Genomic DNA, 18790 nt, shown 5'->3' on the forward strand with positions numbered 1-18790 from the left:
TGAGCTGTGGATCCCAGCACCATGCAGCTTCCCCCTCCGGGGCAGCTCAGTCCTGGAGTCCAGCTGGGCCGAGACCATTTGCCCAGATCCCAGGTGTCTCCTCTGCGTGGGCGTGTGTGGGCAGAGCTTCTCTCTTCTGGTTTCAGCAAAGACCACTTCTCTTCTAATGGAGATAACCTGTCATGGGGCATCCCCCTTCCCCCCCCCCTTCCCCCCCCTTCCCCCCCCCCCCCCCCCCCCCCCCCCCCCCCCCCCCCCCCCCCCCCCCCCCCCCCCCCCCGCAACACCCAACTCGTGTCTTTGCTAAAAGTCCTCCTATTTTACTCTGTGATTATCTTTTCTGTAACCTTCCTTTATTGCATATGTCCTCGTTTTTAAGGGGGGGATTATCCAATTCTTCCCTCCCTGCTCCATACAACTCTAAGCTTCATGAAGGCAGAGGCTGCAAATCCCAATTATACAAAGAATTGACACAATTCCATTGAAAGGAAAAAAAAAAAAAAAAAGCCTGACTAAAAAATGGGCGTTGCAACTGACTAGGACTTTTCTTAAAGAAAATATACCAGTGGCCGACGGTTCTAGGCCTACCTCGGAGATATTGTGGGTTTGGTTCCAGACCACCACAATGAAGCAAATATTGTAATAAAACAAGTCAAAATAACTTGGGGGGTTTCCAGCGCATATAAAAGTTATTTTTACCCTATATTGGAGTCTATTAATTGCAATAGCATTGTGTCTAAAAAAAAAAAAAAAAAAAACCAACAATGTACATAATTCAATTTAAAAAATACGATTGCTAAAAAACCCTAACCATCATCTGAGCTTTCAGTGAGTCTCAGTCTTTTTTTTTTTTTTTTTTTTTTTTTTTTTTCCTGGTGCAGGTCTTGCCTCAGTGTTTCTGGCTGCTGACTGATCAGGGTGGTGGTTTCCTAGGGTGGCTGTCACAGTTTCTTAAAATAGGACGATGAAGTTGGCCGCATTGGTTGACTCCTTTTCCTTTTACAAACAATCTCTGCTGCATGCGGTGCTATTGGACAGCATCTTACCCACAGGAGAACTTCTTTCAAAATTAGAGTCTGTCCTCTCCAACCCTGTTGCTACTTTATCAATTAAGTTTATCTTCTATTCTAAATCTTCTGTTGTCCTTTCAACAGTCTTCACAGCATCTTCACCAGGATCAGACTCTACCTCAAAAAACCACTTTCTTTGCTCCTCCATGAGAAGCAACTCTTCACCTGTTAAAGTTGCGTCACGAGATGGGAGCCGTGTAGTCCTGTCTCCAGGCCCCACTTCTAGTTCTGGTTCTCTTGTTATTTCCACCACATCCTCGGTCACTTCCTCCGCTCAAGTCTTGAACCCCTCAAAGTCCTCCAGAGGGTTTGAATCAACTCCTTCTAAACTCCTCTTGTGACATTTTGACCTCTTCCCATGAAGCACCAATGTGTTTAATGTCCTCTAGATCGGCCATGCCTTTCCAGAAGGTTTTCAACTACCGTTGCCCAAATTCATCTGAAGAATCAATGTCTATGGCAGCTATAGCCTCATGAACTGTATTTCTCAAATAACGAGACTCGAAAGTCAAAATTACTCCTTGACTGATGGGCTGCAGCACGGATGTTGTGTTCACAGGCATAAGAACATTAATATTGTCCATTTCCAGCAGAGCTCTTGGGTGACCTGGTGCATTGTCGAGGAGCAGTAATGTTAGGAAAGGAATCTATTGGTCTGTTTTTTTGAGCAGCAGGTCTCAATAGTGGGCTTAAAATATTCAGTATACCGTGTTGTGAACATGTGCTATCATCCAGACCTTGTTCCATTTATAGAGCACAGGGAGGAGATGTAGCACAATTCTGAAGGGCCCTAAGATTTTTGGAATAGTCAATGGGCATTGGCTTCAACTTAAAGTCACCAGCTGCATCAGCCCTTAACAAGAGAGTCAGCCTTTCCTTTGTTTTATTTTTTTTAATTTTAATTTTGTTAATGTTGATTAGAGAGAGAGAGAGACAGTGTGAGTTGGGGAGGGGCAGAGAGAGAGAGGGAGACACAAAATCTGAAGGAAGCAGGCTCCAGGCTCCGAGCCATCAGCACAGAGCCTGATGCATGACTTGAACCCACAAACTGTGAGATCATGACCTGAACCAAAGTTGGACACCGAACTGACTGAGCTACCCAGGCACCTAGCGAGTCAGCCTTTCCTTTGAAGGCTTTCCTTTGACTTCTCTCCAGCTCTAACACAAACAGTCCAAGATGGCATTTTCCTCCAGTAGAATGCTGTTTTGTCCGCACTGAAATTTGTTCAGTGTGGCCACCTTTGTTATCGTAGCTAGACCGTCAGATGAGTTGCTACATCGGCACTCACTCTCCACCTTGTACTTTGATGTTATGGAGACCGCTTCTTTCTTAAACTTCATGAACCAACTTCTGCTAGCTTCAAACTTTTCTTCGGCTTCCTCAGCTCCTTGTTCTGGAGTAGGCTTTGGCTTAGGGCGATGTTGTGGCTGGTTTGATCTTCTGTTACCACTAAAACTTTCTCCATGTGGGCAATGAGGCTGTTCTGCCTTCTTGTTATTCATGTGTTCATCAGAGTAGCACTTTTAATTTCCTTGAAGAACTTTACCTTTGCATTCACAACTTGGGTGTTAGGCTGCAAGCGAGGACTCTTGTGCCAATCTTGGCTTTCAACCTGCCTTCCTCATTAGGCTTAATAATTCTAGCTGGTTGTTTTTGTTTTGTTTTGTTTTTTTTTTTTTCAAGTTTGAGTAATCTTTACACCCAATGTGGGGCTCGAACTCACAACCCCAAGATCACACATTACATGCTCTACTCACTGAGCCAACCAGATGCTCTGGTCATTTTAGTTTTTGATTAAAAGTGAGAGATGTGGGGCACCTGGGTGGCTCAGTCGGTTGGGTGTCTGACTCTTGATTTCAGCTCAGGTCATGATCTTGCAGTTCGTGGGTTTGAGCCCCATGTCGGACTCCACACTGACAGTGCTGAGCCTGCTTGGGATTCTCTCCCTCTCTCTCTCTACCCCTCCCCTGTGCATGCATATGTTTTTCTCAAACCGGTTTTTAAAAGTGAGAGATCTGTGACCCTTCCCTTCACTTGAACACTTATGGAGGCTTTTGTAGAGTCGGGCATTAATTAGCCCAGTTTCAGTATTGCTGTGTCTCTGGGACTAGGGAGGCCCAAGGTGGGGGGGTGGTAGAGAGAGAGAGAGAGAGAGAGAGAGAGAGAGAGACAGACAGACAGACAGGAACAGCCAGTCATTGGAGCAGTCAGAACACACACAACATTAAGTTAACCTCAGTTAAGTTTGCAGTCTTAGATGGGCGTGGTTTGTCATGCCCCAAAATAAGTGTAATAGTCATACCAAAGATCACTGATCACAGATCGCCATAACCGATGTAATAATCATGAAAAAGCCTTAAGTATGGTAAGAATCCCCAAGAAGTGAGACACGGAGACGTGAAGTAAGCAAATGCTGTTGGAAGAATGGCGCTGATAGACTTGCCTGCCACAGCCTTGCCACAAACCTTCCATTTGGAAAGACCACCGCCTCCCCCACATCCCCCACCCAAACCCTCAGTATCTGCAAAGCACAATACGATGAGTTGCGCTTGTACGTGGAAAGGTGCTCAAAGTCACTACTCCTCAGGGACATGCAAATCGAAACCGCAGTGAGACAGCACCTCAGACCTGATAGATTGGCTGTTGCCAAAAAAGACCAGAGCGAGCAAGCATGGGCGAGCATGTGGAGGAAAGGGAACCCTGTGCCCGGTTGGTGAGGACATAAACTGGTGCAGCGACGATGGGAAACAGGATGGAGGTTCCTCAGATTAAAGGGGCCCCTGGGTGGTTCAGTTGGTTAAGCATCTGACTTCAGCTCAGGTCAGGATCGCACAGCTCGTGAGTTCGAGCCCCACGTCGGGCTCTGCGCTGACTGCTTAGCCTGGAGCCTGCTTTGGATTCTGTGCCTTCCTCTCTGCCCTTCCCCTGCTTGAGCACTTGTGCTCGCTTGCTCGCTCTCTCTCTCTCTCTCTCAAATAAATGTTGAAAAAAATTAAAGGAAAAAAAAAAAAAAGAAACAGGGCACCTGGCTGGCTCAGTTAGTAGAGTGTGTGGCCCTCAGGGTTGTATGTTCAATCCCCACGTTTGGTGTAGAGATTACTTAAAAATAAAATCTTAAAAAAAAAAAATCCAGCAATTTCACTGTTGTGTACATATCAGAAGGACACAGTATCACGATCTGGAAGAAATGTCTGCACCCCCATGTTCATTAGAACATTATGATAGCCAGACATGAAACGACATAAGCTTCCATTAACAGATGAGTGGATAAAGAAAATGTGCTATATATTTAAACATACAGTGGAATATTCAGCCATGATAAAGAAGGAAATCCTATCCTTTGTGACCCCATGACTAGACCTTGAGAGCATTTTGTGAAGTGGCATAAGTCCGAGAAGGACAAAGACTACACGATCCCACTTGTAGGTAGAATCTGAAACTGAACTCCCGGAAACAGAACAGGTTGGTGGTTGTCAGAGGCATAGAGCTGGGGAAATGGATGAAGGTAGTCAAGGGTAAAAACTACCAGTTAGAAACCCTGGGGGTGTAATGTAGAGCATAATGACTATAGTTCACTCTACCACATTGTGTATTTGGAAGGTGTTAACCTTCTCATCACGAGGAAAATTGTAATGATGGGAGATGGTGAATATGAACAATCTATCCATTGTACTCCTGAAACTAACACAAGGTGAGGTCAATCATATGCCAGAGAACTGGGAAAAAAAATACTATTTGATGAATGAATACATAAATGACTGTCTTCAATTAACTTTGATGAGTTCTTAGTTGCCATGTAGGTTATTCGATCACAGTCCTGTCTTCTAAACTGCATTCAGCATGGGAGGAGACTACAGGCTTGCTAGGAACTTAAGTCCCATTCCGGGGCAGACCTAGGTTTTGTGAGTTCTGGAGCTATTTGGGGGGCCCACTTTGAGAAAAAGAATGGAAGTTATAGTCTATGTGCTGCCGAAGTCAGCACCAGAATGGAAATTATGAACATGAAATTGGTTATGAAGGTGTATACTTAGAATGACAGAAAGCACAATTAATTAAAGATATAAAAAGCTGCCCAAATAAAAAATGCCATAGAAATCCAGAAGGAATAGCATTTTTATTAACTGTTATTTCTGTTGTTTTTCTCACATATTCTGGCTGCATGATAATGTATCACCTTTTTTGTATGACCGTGATCTTGGAGTTTTGTGACTAGAACAGAAAGATAAGTTAGTCTTTCCATTAATGTGGTTATCCAACTTCTTGTTCTAAAATCATTAGACTTTTTGCTTAATGCTCTTGCTATAACTGTGTGTGTTTGTTTTTTTTACCCTAATGAGGGTCACCAGGAGGAGAAAGTTTTGTATATTTTCTTTATCTTCTCTCATACACCTAGTAGCTAGCACGATTGATTGGCGGTAGGTTTTCAAACCACAGGAAGCCACCATGGTCCTTCTTCCTGGAGTAGCAGGTGTACTTGTATATACATTGAAACATTTTTATTGTTTAATATAAATTTTTTTTTTTGAGAGGAAGAGCAAGGATGATTGGGGGGAAGGGGCAAAAGGAAAAGGAGAGAGAGACATCTTAAGCAGGCTCCATGCCGGGCATGGAGCCTGATGCGGGGCTCAATCCCATGACCCTGGGATCATGACCTGAGCCCAAACCAAGAATTAGCCGCTAAACAGACTGAGTCACCTAGGTGCTCTGAAACATTTTTATACTAAAATAAAAACAGGAATATCATAGAATGGAATGAAAAATACATTAGTTTTTAAAGCTCAAAGACTAGATTTCATAAGGCTATAATTTTGAGTTCATATCTCAACACTTTAGAAACCCGATGACAATCTTAGATTCTCTTATAGTGCTTCCATTTGTGTTTAGATTTAATTGAATGTAGTGATTTTTTTTTTTTTTTTTTTTTTTTTTTTTTTTTACTTCATTACCTAACTGGAATTTAAGACCCACTTTTTATTGAAGTACGCCATAGACACAGACATTCAGGTTAAGGCTTACTGAATTTTCACAAAGTAGACATACCTGTACATCCAGCACTGAGGTCAAGAAACAGAACTTGAGGGGTGCCTGGGTGGCTCCATCGGTTAAGAGGCCGACTTCAGCTCAGGTCATGATCTCATGGTTGGTGGATTCGAGCTCTGCGTGGGGCTCTGTGCTGACAGCTCAAGAGCCTGGAACCTGCTTTGGATTCTGGGTCTCCCTCTCTCTCTGTTCCTCCCCCCCCCCCATCTTTCTCTTTAAAACAAAACCAAAACCAAACAAAAGAACTTGACCACCATCCCAGAAGATCTCCTTACAGTCCCTTGTACATACAACCTCCACTCCACTGCCTCGATTTCTAACAGTATGGTTTAGTTTTGCTTGATTTTGAACTTTAAGTAGAGCCGTTCAGTCTGTATCAGTTTGCCTCTGGCTTATTTCCCCCAACGTTATATTTATGACTCCTTTGTATTGCTGTGCATAGTAGCAAATCCTTCTTTCTTACTGCTGTTTCTTTGTCTGAATATACTACAACTTCTTTATCTGTTTCACTGTTGGGCATTTGGATAATTTTTGTAGCCGGGCTGCACGAATAAGTGCTATGATCCTTCTAGTTCATGGCTTCTTGTGAACATGTGTCTGTGTTTGAGTCTAAAACTAAGCGGAATCGTTGGGTCGTAGGGTATGCATGTGATCACCTTTGGTTAGACACCGCAGTCTACACACTCACCAACAGTGTGTGAGAGTTCTAACTCCTCCGCCTCTTCACTAGCACGTGGTAGTGCTTTCTCCCTCTCTAATTGTAGATTTTCTGGTACCCATGTAGTGGTGTTTCATCGTGGTTTCAATTTGCACTGCATCGTTTATAAAGTATCGATGGTTCAGAAAAGATTCTTCTTTACAACTTGTTTTGGTAATGTGAAATTTGCAGCATTGTTATCAGATTTGGGAAGACCTCTAAGTTTTATTTTATGCATGAACTTTAATATTTCAGGAAACTTTCAATACATAGATTCTAGATGAATAAACTGTGATACACCCACACAATGGAGTGCTATGCAACCATTTTTTAATGTTTATTTATTTTTGAGAGAGAGAGAGAGAGAGAGAGCGCGCGCAAGCCAGGAGGGGAGAGAGAGAGGGAGACAGAGAATCTCAATCAGGCTCTGTATTGTCAGTGCAGAGCCTGGTGCAGGGCTTGAACCCACGAACCGTGCTTAACCAACTGAGCCACCCAGGTACCCACCCCCCCTTTCTTTTTTTTTTTTTTTTTAAGAATGAGCTGTGTGAAATGATAAGGGATAATATATTTTTTTGGCAAATGTTAGGATTGTCTGCTAAAATAACATTATATTATACCTTATAGAAACTGAAGACAAATTATCATCAGAGTCTCACAATGTGGTTACTAGAAGATCAACCTACAAACATCAATGGCTACATTTCTATATACTAATAATAAATTGTGAGGAAGCATAATTTTAAAATGCCATTATTATATACACTTCAAAGAACCCTAGAAATACATCTAACAAAATATGTCCGTCTTATATACAGAAACTTTCACAACTTCATTGAAAGACTGAGACTCAAAAGTATAAAGACTTAAAGGTAGTTAGGCTGAGAATTGTAAAGTGACCAATTTCTAATCAAAATGGTGCTGGCTATTGTATCAATGCGTGTGGGGGGGGAATCCTATGAAATTGGATTGTTATCTCACTTTATATGTAAAAATCAGAACCAAATGGATTAACGGCTTAAATGTAAAAAGGGCAAAACTTTACTTTTTTTTTTCTTTTTTTTCTTTTTTAACGTTTATTTTTGAGACAGAGAGAGACAGAGCATGAATGGGGGAGGGTCAGAGAGAGGGAGACACAGAATCTGAAACAGGCTCCGGGCTCTGAGCTGTCAGCACAGAGCCCGACGCGGGGCTCGAACTCACGGACCGCGAGATCGTGACCTGAGCCGAAGTCGGCGCTCAACCGACTGAGCCACCCAGGTGAAAAAGGGCAAAACTTTAAAACATTTGGAAGAATATGTAGGAAGATATATTTCTAAGCTTGGGATAGGAAACAACTTCTTTCAGAAAGGTAGATCATAAAGTCAAGAAATAAGATACAATCTTGTAGAAATTCCACATTTGCAACATCAGACAAAGGATTAGCCTCCAGAATATATAAAGAATTTCTACAAATGAATTAGGTATAAGCAACCAATGGAAAAATAAACCGCGTATAGAAAATGAACATTTTGCAGAAGAGGGAACAATTTTTTGGCAAATAAAATTACATAGAGGCATTGAATCTCTTTGGTTAACAAGGAAATAAAAAGACTGTAATGAGATGCCATTTTACATCTATAGGATTGGTGATAATAAAGAAGTCTGATAACATGTTGCATAGACTATGGATCAACAATTCTTACACTTGTAAGAGCGGAAATTTTTATAATCAGGTTGAGAACCAACCAGAAAAAAGGGTGGACATTTATTTACCTACGGACAAGCAGACTTTATTCCTAGATCTCGACTCCTGAGAAGCTCTTGTATGTGGATACCAGGAGACCAAGAATGTTCATAGCTGGACTGTTTACAGTAGCAAAAACCTGGAAAAAACCATATGCCCATTGTCAGAATGGCTAAGTAAATTATGGCATATTCACATGATAGACCATAATACAGCAACGAAAAGCTATTCACAACTTGATAAATCATAATAGCAAAATTCAATGAAAAAGCAAGTTTTAGAAGACCATACAGTTTAATATCCTCTAAAGTTAAGATAGCAGCAAAACTAAGTAAGTAGGGCTTCATATAAACAGTGTTAAACAGATCATAGGGCGGGGGTGTCTGGCTGGTCAGTCAGTGGAAGATGCGACTTTTGATCTCAAGGTCATGAGTTCAAGCCCCATGTTGGGCATGGAGCCTAGTTAAATAAAAAAAAAAAAATCATAGGAATAACAAACACAAATTGGTGGTCTTATCTCTGGAGGATTAAGGGATAGGATGGAGACAGCACACAAGTCAATCCCTGGTATTTGTACTTTTCTAAGTCTTTAGCTGGTGGTTACTTTACAGCGTCTGCTTATGTTTATATATACTCTACATACTCCAGTGATCCCGAGTGTTACCATGATGAAAAAAGCAAAATTACTAAGAAAGATTTGGTCTTGAAATATATAAACCACCACCAATTAGAAGAGAGAATATAGGAAAGGAACTCCCTACGTGGCATTCCAGGAATAAATCTCATCGGAAACCTGCAGGATCTATGTGAAGACAATTTTGAAAGTCTACCGAGAACCATAAAAGGAGACCTGGAAATGGAAAGGCTTTTTTTTTTTTTTCTTAGAAAAACTTATTTCATAAAGGTGTCAATTCTCCTTGAGTCTATAAATTTAATGCTTTATGCAGTTTCTGAAGTTTTTTTTTTCTCAGCCTAGATAAGTTAATTCTAGAATTCATATGGAAACCAAAAATAAAAGTGACTAGAACTGAATAGAAAGCTTCGTAAATCTGCCTGGTACAGGTATATGAATGGACATAAAGGCCAATGAAGCAACCAAAAAGGACAAATAGACTATTTCTTGAAGAAATAATTATTATATGCTATATATAATTATTACCAATCGGGATGAGCTTGGGATTGTTCAATATGTGATATTGGGGGAACCAGATAGCCATATTTAAAACCTAATTTCAGGGGCTCCTGGGTGGCTCAGTCGGTTAAGTGTCTGACTTTGGCTCTCAGGTCATGATCTCACAGTTCGTGGTCTTGAGCCCTGTGTCAGGCTCTGTGCTGACAGCTCAGAGCCTGGAGCCTGCTTCAGATTCTGTGTCTCCCTCTCTGTGCTCCTCCCCCACTCATGCTCTTTTTCTCTCTAAAAAATAAATAAACATTAAAAAAATAAAAAAACACCTAATTTCAGAATGATCTGAGATTTAAATGTTGAAGAAGTAAATCTAGGAAAAAAAATAGGAAATTCAAAAATAACCTAGGAGTGGGAAAGATCTAAGCGTGACTGAACCTACTGAAGCTATAGATGAACTTGACTGTCTAAAGAGGAAGAAAATGAAACTGTGTAAAAATGGAAAGGTGGAAAAATGTTAGTTCATCTTATAAAGAACTTAATATGTGAAGGATTTAATTTGTAAATTGAATATGTAAAGAATTTCTACCATTAATAAGACCGATTATGCAATAAAATAGGCAGAGGTTTCAAATGGACATTTTGTATATTTTCTAAAAGCAAATGCAAATGGCTTTTAAACATCAAAAAACAAATGTTCTATCTTAAAATGTTCACTCTTAGAGAAATGGCAATTAAATAACAAGAACTGAAAAATTAGCAAATGAACAACCCAGTTAAGAAATGGGCAGAAGATCTGAACCGACGCCTCACCGAAGAAGATGCTCATGCTCGGATGGGGAATAAGCAAGTGAAAAGATGGCCAACATCCTTTGCCATTAGGGAATTGCAAATTAGAGTGACAATGAAGTAAAACCAAAACAAACCACTTCATACCATTAGAATGATGAAAATCCAAAACTCCAATAATACCAAAGGCTGGCGAGGATGTGGAGTGACAGAAACTCTCTGTCGTTACTGATGGGAAAGCAAAATGGTGTGGCCGCTTTGGAAGACGTTTTGGCAGTTCCTTATGAAACTAAACCTGCTTTTACACAGTCCAATCACGCCCCTGGGTATTTACCTAAAGGAATCGACAACTTATGTCCACGTAGAAATCTGCACGTGGATGTTTGGGGGAGCTTTGTATATAACTGCCAAATTTGGAAGCAAATCCATTCGGCAGGTGAATGGATAAATACGCTGTGACATGTCCAGACTATGGTATGTTATTCAGTGCTAAGAGGAAATGAGTTACTAAGACACGAAAAGACATGGAGAAACCTTCTGGGGGCGTGTTACCAAGTGAAAGATGCTGATCTGAAAAGACAAAACCATGGAGACTGTAAAAGGACCAGTGGTTGCCAGGGGTTGGGGGAGGGAGGAGGGATGAGGAAGGGGAGCACAGAGGATTTTTAGGGCAGTAAAACCGGCAAATCACTCTGCATGACACTGTAACGGTGGCTACGCTTCATTCTACATTTGTTCAGACCCACAGAATGTACGGCATCCAGAGTGAGTCCTAATGTAAACTATGGACTCTGATGACGACGTGACAACGCAGGTTCATCAGTTGTAACAAACGTACCGCTGTGGCACCAGATGTTAATAGTGGGGAAGGCGTGCACGTCTGGGGTCGAGGGTGTGTGGGAACCCTGTACCTTCTGCTCCGTTTTGCTGTGAACTTAACGCTGCTCTAAAAAACCAGTATATTTAAACAATGACAAGAAGATACCGTTTTGAACTCCTCTAAATATTTGACACCCTGTATTCCTGAGGGTAGGGGAGTAGGGATGACTTTTGCAGGGGCACAGAAGGAGTGTCTTATTGATCCAACTTAAAAATGTATAGCCTCTGACTTAGCAATTGCACTTGTAGGAATTTACCCTACAGACCCATTCCTAGGTGAGTGAAAATGTATACGAACCCAGGAAAGACATTGCGTCCGTATGTATAACAGGTAAAAGACTGGAAATGTTCTAAAAGTCCTACCCAAGGGATTGGGTTAAATACAGTACATTCATAAAATGGCATCCTTGTAGGTATCAAAAGAAAAAGTAGAAGGATAATTCAGTCTCTGGTTGATGGCATGAAAAATGTTTGGCAGAGTTTTAGCTCTGCCACGCGTTACTGGTGATGCCGCGTACGTTTTTGAGATTTTGCTGTCCGATTTGCTGTGATTTCCATCAGGTTTCCTTCCTGTAGAATCATTTCACCTTTCTGTGGGCCAGGGCAATCACAGATACTCAGTATTAAATGGTTTGTCCTCGGGGTGTTCATGATAGTAACAATTGTGAATTTCCTTTAAGTTTTTTTTAAAATGAGAATTTAGCAAAACATTCAGTATTTTCCCAATCTTCCTATGATTCACTTCTCTTCATTAATTGGATTATCAGAAATCCAGAACCTATTCACTTTATTTGAGATTTATCCCTGCCATTTAATCAACTGCTGTATTGAGATCTAAAAATTTTTCTCTTACAAGTTGCTTCCTAATGTCAAAAAAATTTCTGTTAATTTCATTGCTCCTTTTTAATCACTTATTTCATACTCTGATAATTTTATACTTTTCTTCTGTACGTAATGGATTGAAATCCTTCCTCTATGTCCAAATCTGAAAATTTTAATTTACTGAACTAGTCTAAAATGACTTTTCCAGATCGTAGTTAAGATGACATAGTCAACCTTTCTTAATTTTTACAGCCTTAAAATACTTAAAAATAATCTACATATCATAAAGTATGCCTTTCAAATGTTTATTTTGAGCGAGAATGAATGAATGAGTGAATGAATGAATGAATATATGAATCCTAAGCAGGCTCCGCGCTGTCAGTGCAGAGCCCAATGTCGGGCTCGATCTCACCAACTGTGAGACCATGACCTCAGCCAAAATCAAGAGTCAGACACTTAACCAACTGACCCACTCAGGTGTCCCTAAAGTATGCCTTTAAAAAAATTGTACAGTCCAGTGTTTTTTTTGCTCTGTCTCCACAGTTATGCCTATTCTGGACATCCCTTATAAATAGAATTATACAATACGTGGCCTTTTGTGAAAACTTTAACCTTTTGAATAAACTCATGTCTTGTTTTCAAAGTTTTCTTCTCATAGAAAATATATTTCAGAGTGGCTAAAATGTCCTTGTACTTTAAAATGTGCTGTAGGGTGGCTGGCTGGCTTGGTCAGTGGAGCAGGTGACTCTTGATCTTGGGGTCGTGAGTTCGAGACCCACGTTGGGTATAGAACCTACTTTAAAAAAAAAAGTTCTAAAATGTTGTGCTGCAAGAGTTCTCTGCTTTGTTGGTAATGGGCAGGTCATCTCACTTAAAAAAATCCTTAGACTTAAAAAAACAATCCAATTTGGCGTAGGTGTTTAAAATACTGCATCTAATATAAGAAAGAATAACTGTTGGAAAATCCCAAAGTAGTCAGCAACTTTGGGAATTGGGAGGACCTCTTCCTGATGTGATTTATGGATTAGTTTCATCCAGAATTTGTTGTAAATGCTTGCTAATGTTGTTGAAGAGCGCTTGAAACGGTCATCTTTCCTGAGAGTGACATCACTGATTGCAAATGTGCAACGTGGGTTACGGTGGTCCAGAGCTTCCTTGAGTCTGAGCGACTGCCAAAACTGCATTTGAATTCTCCTTGTGTGTGCCTTAATTCCGGAGGAATTTTGGCAGACAGGTTAAAATTTGGTTTCCTGCATAACAAAGTGGGGTTTTTTGTTTGTTTGGTTTTTTTTGTATCTTAGAGTAGTATACACATAATGGCATATGGGAAGCAATTCTCTACTGCAGAATTGGCATCAGTAGAGGGTTATCTGATGTCTGGGTTTTTTTTTGTTTTAATTTTTTAACGTTTATTTTTGACAGAGAAAGAGCACGAGTTGGGGAGGGGCAGAGAGGGAGACATAGAACGCGAAGCAGGCTCCAGGCTCTGAGCTGTCAGCACAGATCCCAATACGGGGCTCGAACCCACGAACTGCGAGATCATGACCTGAGCTGAAGTCGGAGGTTTAACTGACTGAGCCACCCAGGCGCCCCTATCTGATGTCTGGTTTTGATTTCTCAGTTCATTTTGTTCAAGTTTTCCCTTATTTTGATTTTTCGTGAGCTGTTTTGGATAAATAAGTCAGTGTTGTCCTTTCATTTTGATAGTTTTCCAAGCACTCGTGTGAAAATGGATCAAATCTAGCAGTTTGAGGATTTCCCCATATTCTGAAGGGCGTCACTTGTTACTGTCTCTGATGGGTAATCCTCTTTGATTTAACAATTTAATACCCTCAACTACTCCTTTTAGTATGTCAGAATAATATCATGTGTTCTTTCTTGTCTGTTCTCTTCAAGGCAATGGTAAAGCACAGTTTAGTTTATGTGTAATCCAAGGAAACATAGCCTCCTTGTGTTCTGTGACATCTGATTTCTGAGAGTTCTTAATATATGTAATTCTGACAACTTACCTGGTGTAGGTAATGGGTGTCTTGTTAAAAATATTTAATCTCAATTAAAAAACCCCTAATACATACATTCATCTGTTGTGGAACAGACTAGCCAAGATCTCATAACCATTTCATCTTTAAGTTTGTTTTAGAATACCTATCTGAGAAGCATTTTAACAGATTTCTTGTTTTGATTCTCTGTAAATTGAGATCAGGATTTGGCAGGCGAAAAGCTGGCATGCAGAGTATATATAGCAGAGGCTGAGAGTTCACGCTGCTCAAGGAAGTCAACACATTTATTCACGTGAGGCTGTGCTGACACATTGTTTTCTCTTTGGAAATTCTGTTTTGTGTTTGATTCTCCTAATCTTATCTATTCTGTTGTTCTTTTTATTATCAGGATTTTCTGGACTATTATGATTCTTTTTGAAATAATTTAAATGGGAGAGGTTGTTTTTTCTAGCATTTTGAACATCCTGCCAATTTTTTGTTAATGTTTGTTTCCTTTTGATAGAGACAGAGCACGAGTAGGGGAGGGGCAGAGAGAGAGGGAGGCACAGAATCCGAGGCAGGCTCCAGGCTCCGAGCTGTCAGCAGAGAGCCTGATGCAGGGCTCAAACTCACAAACCATGAGATCATGACCTGAGCCGAAGTCGGATGCTTAACTGACTGAGCCACCCAGGTGCCCCCAAGGTCCTGCCTATTTTTATTCTTTCAGTCCTCTCTTTAGTTTCCAGTAGGATCCTTACTTTCCAGTGTATTTGAATTTTGGAATGATCAATAATTATAGAAAATAGAAAATGTATCTGAAATTAAGGCAAACACAAGAGCAATACAAATGCACTTAAAAATTGCCCACCGTGTTCAATCGAACCCCATAATTATGTAATCAAATTCTTCTCCTACAAATAGTGAATTATTGATGGGATGTGTAGGAGTTTTTCACTGGAACATTTGTTTCTTCAGGCTACTTTGCTGTATTGGTGGCAATTTTGCATGCTGTTTTATCTGGAACTGTCAGACTCTGCGGGCGAGATGCCTCGGAGAAGTGGAGGTGTGCATAGCAATGTGCACAGCCTCCTGTTCAGTTCCTCCTTGCTATTGGAAGTAAGGCTTTGTGCTTGTGTCCCACAAGCCAAGAATGCTGACGTTTCGTTTCATGCGATTTACTGCAAAAAGAGAAAAGTATGGTGTGTTTATAATTTGTACACGTGGCTTATTGGGTATATTTCTGACAGGTGAAAACTTTGGTTTTAATTAGTTATCAACAAGATCCACATCCCCGGCTTCAGATTTTAAATGTTGGATGTTTGGGAGAGTTTTTCCGCAGACTAGCTTCTGGCTCTCTCCACCTCACCCTCTTTCCCTGAAAGGCCCACTCATAGGGCCAGCAGACCCACTCACCCTGAACTGTGTGACGGGGGGTGAGTCCCTTAAGTGCATCCCCGGAAGTGACCGTTCTGGGGGGTGGGGGGCTAGCATTACCACCTCACTGGTCCACAAGAGTGACTTTGAGCTGCATAAACACCTTCCCAAACCAAATGTGTTTCCAGCTCAAGGCCCCTTTGCTAGAAGGAATACCGGTCCCTGCAATACCACCAGACCCAGGGGAGGTGGGCAGAGGGGAAGTCGGAGTAGGAAGAGGGCGCTCTCCTAACAATTTGGAGTTCTGACGCCATTTGCAAATTTTACCAGAAAACGTCTTGCCGTGTGAACACATTGCTAAGACCCCTTGCAAGGGGCACATGTGCGTACGAGACCCCGAAGATTTAGGCTTCGTGAGCTTTGTAGTAAACGTCCTTCTTCATTATTTCATGGCTTTGGGACCCCCTCCTAGGTACTTAATAAATACGGGTTCATTTGGACAATGTTTGTCTGTTGGGCCCCCACCATGTGCAGAATCGCCAGTGTGAGCGTTTTGTGGGGGCCGCCTCTGTGCCAGGGAGGCTCTTTCCTTCATGCTGCCCCGGCCGCTGCAGTAGCCATCTGAGTCCGCTCCAGTGTTGGTGCGGTCAAGGTGCCTTAGCCCAGCCTGGGGAGCAAAGGAAAACCATTTTCTGTAGCCGGGGAAGCCCCTTCGATGACCGGATTCCTGGGTGCTGTGATTGTACTGGGTATAGCTGTGCCCCACTCTTGCATCTTGGTGGAAATCTATTGCCTCATGAGGACAAAGGTCCGCATCAAGAGTATTGGAATTTGGGGGCAGACCTTCTTTGGTCCTTTTTCCCCACTGGATCCAAACTACGGCTGATGACACACGCGTTTACGAAGGTCTTGCTCAGCTAAGAGCACTTTCCTGAAGCTTTCTGTACCCATCTAGGTAAACGGTCAGGCCCACTGGCCAGTAAGTAGGCCGAGAGCCGACCTTTCTGGCCCAAGGGCCCCACTGCTAACTCAAAAGCTGCTTTAAAAGAGGTTTGAGGGGCGCCTGGGTGGCTCAGTCGGTTAAGCGTCCGACTTCGGCTCAGGTCATGATCTCACGGTCCGTGAGTTCGAGCCCCGCGTCGGGCTCTGTGCTGACAGCTCAGAGCCTGGAACCTGCTTCCAATTCTGTGTCTCCCTCTCTCTCTGACCCTCCCCCCTTCATGCTCTGTCTCTCTCTGTCTCAAAAATAAATAAAACATTAAAAAAAATTAAAAAAGGTTTGAAATGTTTATACTCTGTGGATACACTGAAAACCTCTGAACTGTATGCTTTAGATAAATGAATTTTATGGTATATCAACTCAATCTCAATAAAGCTGTTTAAAAAAAGTTTAACAAAAAGTTCAGTCAGGCTGCTGAGTCGTGAGATAGTACCAGCAGAGACCAGAGGAGATGTCCACACGTCTCCAGAGTAAGTGCCTGATGAAGTGGGCTTGGCAAAGGGTAGGGTGATGGCCCTGGGGGATATTGGGCAACTTTACCTCCACAGAGATGTCTGTAGAAAATGCCAGGTTCTCGTCTCCTCAGCTGCTGTTTCAGGGCGTATCTTACCATCTATTTCTAGGGTGGTTCTGAGACTTGGGTATATGCTGGAATCACCCGAAGTCTGTAAAACTCTTGAGGCCTCAGCCTCAAGAGTTTCTGCTTCAGTAGGTCTGGGTCAGAACGGAGAATCTGCATTTCTCACAAGTTTCCAGCGATGAGCCGGGAACCACACTTTGGGACCCACTTGGCCTATGGCTGCCAGAGCTCACTGTCCTGAGGTGGGGGGTGGGTGGCTGCTAAGTCTGGCCTCTGCTGGGGCAGCTCATGGTTTGCATCAGGCTCTTGGTTGAGGTGGAATCTCCAAGAGGCCCCCCCGGATCCAGCGGACTGGTGGGAGCTGAGGGCTATCGAGTGATTTTCAAACGGCTCTTCATGCCCCTTTAGTAGAAAGGAGCTGCCTCGGGGCGCCTGGGAGATCTGGGAGGCTGTGTGGGTGGTCTTCAGACCCCTCCCTGCCTACTTTTCCACCAGATCAGCTCTGTTCTTATGCCAAGTGTACTGGGATCCTATAGATGAATTTGTTTGAAGAATGGGTTCCGTTGCATGGACAATAGTATCTACGGTAACAATCTGGATTCTGGGCTCTGGAAGAGGAGGGCTCTAGAAGATTCCTCTGAGGGCCGGGTTCCAGGGAGCCAGCAGGACCGGGATGCCCCTTGGTTGCCGACTTGTACGCACTTTTCCGTTCCACGTAGAGTCACGCCTCCAGATCCAACACAGCTTTGTGATTAAGAGCTCGAGTCGGACAGAGGAGGGTCCAGCCACTCCCGGTCGAGTGTCCTCCTACCTCCGGGAGGTCTCTGTGCCAGATCTAGTCTTTCTTTTGGGCAAGGATTCTGCCATCACCCACGGGTGTTTGTGAGCCCGAGATGAGACTTGCTCTAAAGCCCTCAGCACAGCATCTGGCTCAATGTCAACGCTCACACAAGTATGAGTACTGCCATACTGGTTTGGTTATGTGGTGAAAAGTATAACGTTATTCTAGAATCAAATAATTACACGTAAAATCAATATGGATTCCATATCACCGAAGAATTTCAATAGTTATGGATTTTTTTCCTCCTGTAGTGGGAAAAAATGGGTTTTTAGTTTTAAAAAATAGGAAAACTAATTACTAGAGCAACGGGTAAAAAATAGTTGAAAAGGAATAATTGCAGGGCACCTGGGTGGCTCAGTCGGTTAAGCGTCCGACTTCAGCTCAGGTCACGATCTCGCAGTCCGTGAGTTCGAGCCCCGCGTCGGGCTCTGGGCTGATGGCTCGGAGCCTGGAGCCTGCTTCCGATTCTGTGTCTCCCTCTCTCTCTGCCCCTCCCCCGTTCATGCTCTGTCTCTCTCTGTCTCAAAAATAAACGTTAAAAAAAAATTAAAAAAAAAAATAAAAGGAATAATTGCTTGAAACGATAACATTAGCAGAAATCACTCTGGTACTTTTTGTCACTTGCTCTGCTTGACAAAGGATTTCTGTGAAACACTCCTATTTGCTATAAGTATCTTATTTTTTTTTAATGATGTTTTAATAAAAACTCATGCTTCATCTCGAATGATTATTCAGCTCCCAGACAAAATTAAGTTCATTCCAAGTAAGAAAGAATATATGTTCTACAGCAAGGCAACGCTGGGGCTTGGGGACAGTTACTCAAGGAATATTCAAGGAATTTAAGTCTTGAGTTTTTTATTTAAAGGAAG

The 18790-nt window shown here is 42.2% G+C and overlaps 1 protein-coding gene and 1 long non-coding RNA gene across 4 annotated transcripts in view; one reads left to right on the top strand and one right to left on the bottom strand.

Moving 5' to 3' along the window:
- LOC122232132 overlaps nt 1–17658 on the bottom strand; it is a 37214-nt gene extending 19556 nt beyond the window's left edge. The window contains exons 1-3 of the long non-coding RNA XR_006209493.1: nt 17041–17658; nt 14995–15304; nt 8564–8673 (exon numbers count right to left, since the gene is read on the bottom strand). This is a non-coding gene — a long non-coding RNA (uncharacterized LOC122232132). The remainder of the gene's footprint in view (nt 1–8563; nt 8674–14994; nt 15305–17040) is intronic.
- FANK1 (fibronectin type III and ankyrin repeat domains 1) overlaps nt 1–18790 on the top strand; it is a 103606-nt gene that overhangs the window by 28666 nt on the left and 56150 nt on the right. The window lies entirely within an intron of this gene.

This window comes from Panthera tigris, chromosome D2 (genome assembly GCF_018350195.1).
Source record: "Panthera tigris isolate Pti1 chromosome D2, P.tigris_Pti1_mat1.1, whole genome shotgun sequence".
Classification (NCBI taxonomy): Eukaryota; Metazoa; Chordata; class Mammalia; order Carnivora; family Felidae; genus Panthera; species Panthera tigris.